The sequence below is a fragment of the Gossypium hirsutum genome, chromosome D10, assembly GCF_007990345.1.
Source record: "Gossypium hirsutum isolate 1008001.06 chromosome D10, Gossypium_hirsutum_v2.1, whole genome shotgun sequence".
In the NCBI taxonomy this organism is placed as follows: domain Eukaryota; kingdom Viridiplantae; phylum Streptophyta; class Magnoliopsida; order Malvales; family Malvaceae; genus Gossypium; species Gossypium hirsutum.
In genome coordinates this window covers 20,110,533-20,117,375 of record NC_053446.1, presented here as the reverse complement: position 1 = coordinate 20,117,375, position 6,843 = coordinate 20,110,533, and the positions used below count along the sequence as shown (strand labels likewise).

General features: G+C 29.2%; 1 long non-coding RNA gene across 1 annotated transcript; it reads left to right on the top strand.

The window, feature by feature from the left end:
* The first annotated feature begins 1,233 nt into the window (after positions 1 to 1,233).
* On the top strand, positions 1,234 to 2,305 carry LOC107916129 (uncharacterized). The gene is made up of 2 exons (XR_001689391.2): positions 1,234 to 1,758; positions 2,084 to 2,305. It is a non-coding gene; the product is annotated as an uncharacterized lncRNA (long non-coding RNA).
* Positions 2,306 to 6,843: the final 4,538 nt, after the last annotated feature.

Below are 6,843 nucleotides of genomic sequence, written 5' to 3'. Positions count from 1 at the left end.
CAAAACCCAGTAATTTAGGGTTCAATTTCCCAAATTCCTAAATACTGAATATTACCTTTATTTTTAAAAATCCTTAATTCGAGGTAGCAAAATGTCATAGCCAGTGAGTCAGGATCCAACAATTGGAGCTCTCAAGAATAAGCTTTATTTGAAATTTGTACGACTTTATTAAAAAAAATACTCGGCCACCTAAATTCAACGAAGAAAATTGAAGCCCAGTAAGTTAAGGCACAATTTTCTCGAGAATCTTTGGATACCAGGTATCTTGGACACTTATAAATAAAACCATTTCGATATTTTAATAAAATGTAATCTTTTAAACAATGTAATGTGATTGAATATATACGTACAACGCAAAAGGATAATTCGAAAATAAAATGTACACCAATGAATAATAAACAATTAACAAACAAATACAAACAAGCATAACAACAATAATTTCAATCATATATTATGTAAATACCAAAATCAACATTCAAAAATTAAATGAATTATCAATCTACTTTAAAAGATACACTAAATATATAAAAAAACAAGGAAGAAAAAAATAATACATGTGAAATGAAAGATTTAATATAAAGGATAATATACATATAATAATGCATATAAAGGCTGAAATAAATAAAATATAATAAAATAGGGTTTTAAAATAAAAATTATATGTACATACCAAAATAAAAAAAATCTTTTACAAATATATAAACACATTTAAAATGAACTCAAAGCTAATATAATGATGTAAAAACAATACTATACTTATAAAAATAAAATAATTTATTATATGTTAAAAAAAACATAGCAAAATGTAAAGAAGAATTTTATAAATAAAATGAAAACATTAAGATTTGTACAAATTATAATTAAAACAATAAAATAAATATAAGATAACTTTAAATAATAATACATAGTAACTTTGAAATAGTAATATACCATGATTTTAAAGCAATAATACATAATAGATTTAAAAAAAACAGATGTATAATAACTCTAAAATGGTTATTTAGTACCAATAAAATATAATGAAATGGGATACTAATATAAGATAATATAAAAACTTAAAATATTAATACATAATAAAAAATGATGTATATATATATAAATAGGTAAATAAATTTATGTAAATTATTATAAATAATATCATCAACAATTATAATGATAGTAACATTAAAAATAATAATAATAGTAATAATAAACTAAACAATTTTAGCAATAAATACAAAACAAAGGATCGAATTGGCATTAACGCAGTAATTCAGGGGAGAAATCTAAAATAAGTAAAAGGAAAGGACCGAATTACAAAGTGCGAATAACATGGGGGACTGAAATAGGAAATTCTTGTCCCCCAAAACGCTGTGTTGCATAGTGGACCAAGATGAAATCAACAACAAATTATGCTACCCAAAATTAAAGAAACTTAAAAGATCGAATTGGAACACAGCGCAAAGTAAGAAAGACTGGATGCGCAATTATCCCTCCCCACACCAAAACGCGCGGATCTAGCCACAGTTGGATCGGGTCATCGGGTAAGTGCCAATGCGGTGCCATTTTAAACCATTGGAACAAGATCTAAACGACACCGTTTCAATAATCAGTATAATATTAAATAAATAAATAAAAACCCTAGACACCTTATCCCCTTTTAAGAAACTAAAAAAAACTGAAGGCCACCCCTAAGAGCGTCGTTTCGACGCAAAACCCTCACCCTTCCTCTCCGATTTGAATAGAGGCAATGAAGGTTTCGGCGGCGCACCGATCCAGGTAAGTATTCTAAACCCTTTTTCTTTAATTTAGCTCCTTTTTACTGCAAAAAGATGAGAACAGATGCGAAATCAGAAAAAAAAAATCAAACAAGAATCACCAAGCCAATCACTTTTAGAAACTATTTTTCTATTGCCCTTCTTTCAAAAATTTCTTTGATACAATATTCCTCCCCCTTTTACAAATTTCTTTTTAGCTTTTATATAGCCTCAATAACCGAAAAAAGAAGAAAAAAAAGAACCCTCCATCTATTCTGTTATTCTCCTTTTTTTACTGCGTCCTTTTTTCTTTGCTCTGTTGATATTGTTTGTTGTTTGTTGCACAGGCCAGCTGGAGGAGACAGCAGACGTGGCATGTACGGAGGCGCACGTGAGGGCAAGGGCCTGGTTTCAAGTTGCGGCGGTTGAAGGCTTAGGGTTTTGGTTGGTTGAAAAATATTTTGTGTTAGGTTAGGGTTAGGTGATTGGGCTTCAATCCGAATTTGGCCCATTGTAATTGGACTTTATTGACATTGGACTTTTAATAATTTTTATTTATTTGGTTTTTATTGTGGGCCAGGCAAATTGGGTATTACAATATATATTTTTTTAATATAAGCCACAGACATCCTCATCCATTTAGTCTAAGCATAGTCCTATTTTGGCTAGGGGAAGAAGCTACCTTCCACCTCTTTCAATTACTTGTTGGTAATATAGCTTTTTTTATAACTTTATAAAATACACAAATTATTTTTCTAATATAATGTTTAAGATTTATAATACAACTTTTAAATTTTTTTTCATCACCATCCCATACACTCATAAATGTTTTTATAAAATATTTTTATAACATAAAGTTTGTATAAAAAATGATCTCTTAAATTTAAATCATGAATGAGTGTTTGGAAAGTCATAAGATGATTGGATTTGAGAGTAATTATCCACGTAATTACTTTAGCTCTCACCCTTTTCTATAAGAATTAGAAAGTTTAATTAATATGTTTTAATTACATTTAATTCAGTTAGACCTACTAGTTACATTAGTTACCCAAAAATGTCATTCTTATATAATTACAACAATTCCATCCAAATCTAATTTCTAGATATTTTTTAAATACTTGTACATTAATTTAAATGGTTATAAAGGCATACTTTTGCTAGAACTATAAAATAATATCTGATATAAAACTTAACAAATCATAAACCAAGATCTGTCGTGTCAAATCATTAAGAATAAATCAAGAACAAAACTAGGTGCAGAAGCATACCTGAATTCATCGATTTCTTGAAATCTATGGATATTGTAGTTTTGAATTCCAAATTAGCACATAAGTAATGTAGAGAACTGACTCTCTCTTTTCTAAAGATGGGATATAAGAAAATTTATCTTATGTGTAATTTGGGGATCATAACCCTAATATATAACTTTTGCACATTAACACTAATTTCTAATCAGCCCATTATTAATTAGAAATTAGTTACTAGAGTATCTGCACATATTTGACTCATACTTTATTGAATAATTAAAAGCCGATAAACCTTAACCAAATTAGATCACTTTTAATTTGGGCTAACGTATTATGATAGTAAATAATAACATGTAATTATGCTTATTATATATTTGATCTCCATATTTTCCAACAATCTCCCACTCGGGCCACATATATTAATTACTTTATAATTACATGTCATTATATAACCTTTTGAGCTCAAAACTTTACTATCATATCCAAAAAGGTATCCTAAACAATCTCATCCAACAATTATGTTAACATAGAACAAAGGCGACTTTCGTTACATATATCGTAACTAAATCCATTCTTGATCACGTATATTAACACAAACAGATAACATAGATAAAGTATGGATGTGTAGCATGAAAATTACATGCAATATGATCTAAACATGTCTATTTCCAACTGGTCCTCCTTAAACCTTCGTGAGATCAAACATTACGAAAATTAAAGTTTGAATAAACCAAGTAAACTTTATTTTTGCAGAAAATAAACTTAATATTCGTAAACTGAAATAACTGAAAATGTGTCTATAACATAAAAGCATTAAAAAGTACAAACTCCCCCTAAAACCAAATATCTTCAAATGACATTACACCCATATGAGCAGTGTGCTCATGAAAAACCTTGGGAGGTAGTCCCTTAGTAAGCAGATCCACAATCATGAAGTTTGTCTCAATATGCTTTATAGGCACCTAACCACACTGATTTTTTACTTTAACAACTAGGAACTTAAATTCTATGTGTTTTGACTTTGATGTACTCCTGTTGTTATTGGAATAAAGGAGTACCAATTATTGTCACAATTTGCACCCTAGTGACAAAATTTTGCATCAATATTCCATCAAAATTGAAGTCTGTATACTTGATGGTATCTAACTTATCAAACCTTCGATATGTGAGCATGTAATCTTTTGTTCCCTAAAGATACCTCATAATCTTCTTGGATGTTATCCAATGGTCCAAACCAAGGTTCTTTAAATATTAGTCTAACATCCCAACAGTGTACACAATATTCGAATGTGTACGAACCTAACATACATTAGACTCCCCACTCTTGAGACAAAGGGAATCTTATGCATTTCCTTAATCTCAAAATCATTCTTGGGGTATTAGTCGAGACTTAACTTGTTATTGACAAGCAGTATGTCATTAACATATAAAACCAAATACAGAACCTTACTCCCACTAAACTTGTGGTATATACAATTATCTACCAAATTCATCTCTAAACCGAATGAGATAATAATTTGGTAAAATTTGCAATACTATTGATAAGAAGTCTGCTTAAGCCCATAGATGAAGTTAGTTAATTTGTAAACCATTAACTTTGCATCATCAGACATAAATTTTTCTAGTTGCACCATATAAATGTATGATCAATGTTACCATTAAGAAACCATTAACTTAACATTCATCTAATGCAGTTTAAGGTCAAAATATTCCACTAAATCCATTATAACCCTTTTTTTAATGGACCTTTTTAATGACATTCGTTCTTGAGGTTGTTGAGTTTATTCTTCTAGAACAATTACCTCATCTTGAATAGGGATTTGTTCAATATTTTCTTATTAAGGTTTTGGATTCACTTCTTGATCAATGATAGGTATGATAACCTGAACAACGTCAAAAGTGATAGCAGGAATTGAGTTAGAATCCAATTCCTCCTCAAAAGCAATGTATCTAACCTTATTTCTCCCTCCAAACTTAACATCCTTAAAAACAAGTTGTTTTTCTCGTCTCAAAAATATTCCTAATTGTAGGATCATAAAAATCATATCCCCTAGATCACTCAGAATAACCAATAAAGTAGTTACTTACTATTTTGGAGTCAAATTTCTTTTCATATGGTCTATAGGGCCTTGTTTCAGCTGGGCATCCCCAAATGTGAAAGTGCTTTAGACTAGGCTTTCAACCTATCCAAAGCTCATAAGGTGTTGTTATAACTACTTTAGCGGGTATTTTATTCAGAATGTAAGTTGATGTCTTTAGAAGCACTGGCCAAATGAACACTTTCAGACTTATCATGTTTCAACCTTTCTTCCTTTTACACATAATAAGAAATGAGCTCAGTTAGAGTTCATTTCTCCTATCGAAAGATGTTACTAATTTTAAATTGGTTAAATGGTGCAAGAAGCAATACCAAAACCATAAGAATAAGAAATTCTTCAGAAAGCTCGATCTTAAGTGCCTTAAGTCTTGAGACGACATGAAATATCTTCATAATGTACTCCCTCATGTTTCCTTGACCCTTATACTTCATAGACATCAAAGAAGTCAAAAGTGATGTCATCACACCCTTATCGTTTTTAGCAAAACATTTCTCAATTTCATCAAGGAAACACTTGGCCTGAGTAATCTTTTCAAATTTAAAGGCTTCTAGAATGTTGTGCTTCATGGTCATTAGACTCATGCGATTTGTATGATCTCACCTCTCAAAATCCCTTTTAACATAAGGGGTGTTTTCTGCAATGAGAGGTGCAGGTTGTTCTTCCTTTAGTGCAAGGTTTATGTCCATACAACCAAGCACTATACGTAAGTGCATTTTTCATTCATTGAAATTAGTCCCATTAAGCATGGGTAAAGAATTTATATTAGTAGATATTGTGGCAGCAGAAGATGAACTAGCTGAATATAGAATAAAAAATAAATAAAAACAAGCTCACATCAATATTCATAAGTAAACAATAAATTCAGGATAAAATCACATCTCATGATACCAAACACAACATTAATATCAAGTCTTTGGACAATAATATTAACAGTAAGCGGTACTCTTGTTGTAGCAATAAAATATTGTCAATAAATTATGTCAAATAATGAATTAATATTTGGACTAACATATTGCTCACATAAAGTACTTTATAATTGTCACACATTTATCACCGTAGATGTCGTTTAAGTTCTTTCAAATATTAACTTACCTTTGGGTCAATTAAAAAACACATGAATCACAAAAACATATAATCATCTTGATATTTTAAATGAACCAATGTATGCAAAAGAGTCACTTTGGCGGCATTTTGTTTCAACTAATCTATTTAAAATATTAGACATTCTTAATTAAATCCCAAAGCCAAAATCTGAATTTATTTGTTTCAAAATATTTCTCTTAATTTCATCTTTCAATCAAATTAAAAGATAATAGTATATATATGCATATATATTTATCCCAACACAAAATACAATGATGTTGGCAAATATAATAATAGTTGAATAAATAAATAAATAACCTCAATAAGACTTCAAATTTAAACCAAAATAATTTTTTTGAATAAAGGTAAACCACTTTTCAATATATCAGACACTCCATTAATATTTCATCTTTGGAAAAATATTAACTTGTAAGTGATATCTTGGTGTAGTAATCAAACACTGACAATAAGAACATGTCGAAAAATAAATCTTTCTTTTGAGCCGATTTATTACTCAAATGTAAAACCAAATAATTGTCACATGTTTATTACCACAGTTGCACATGTAATATTATTAACCTTCCTTATATATTTTAAAACAAAATAATTTCAATATCAAACGTCACTTTGGCAACTTATTATTTCAATTAAGTGATTTTTTAAAATATGTATAAATAT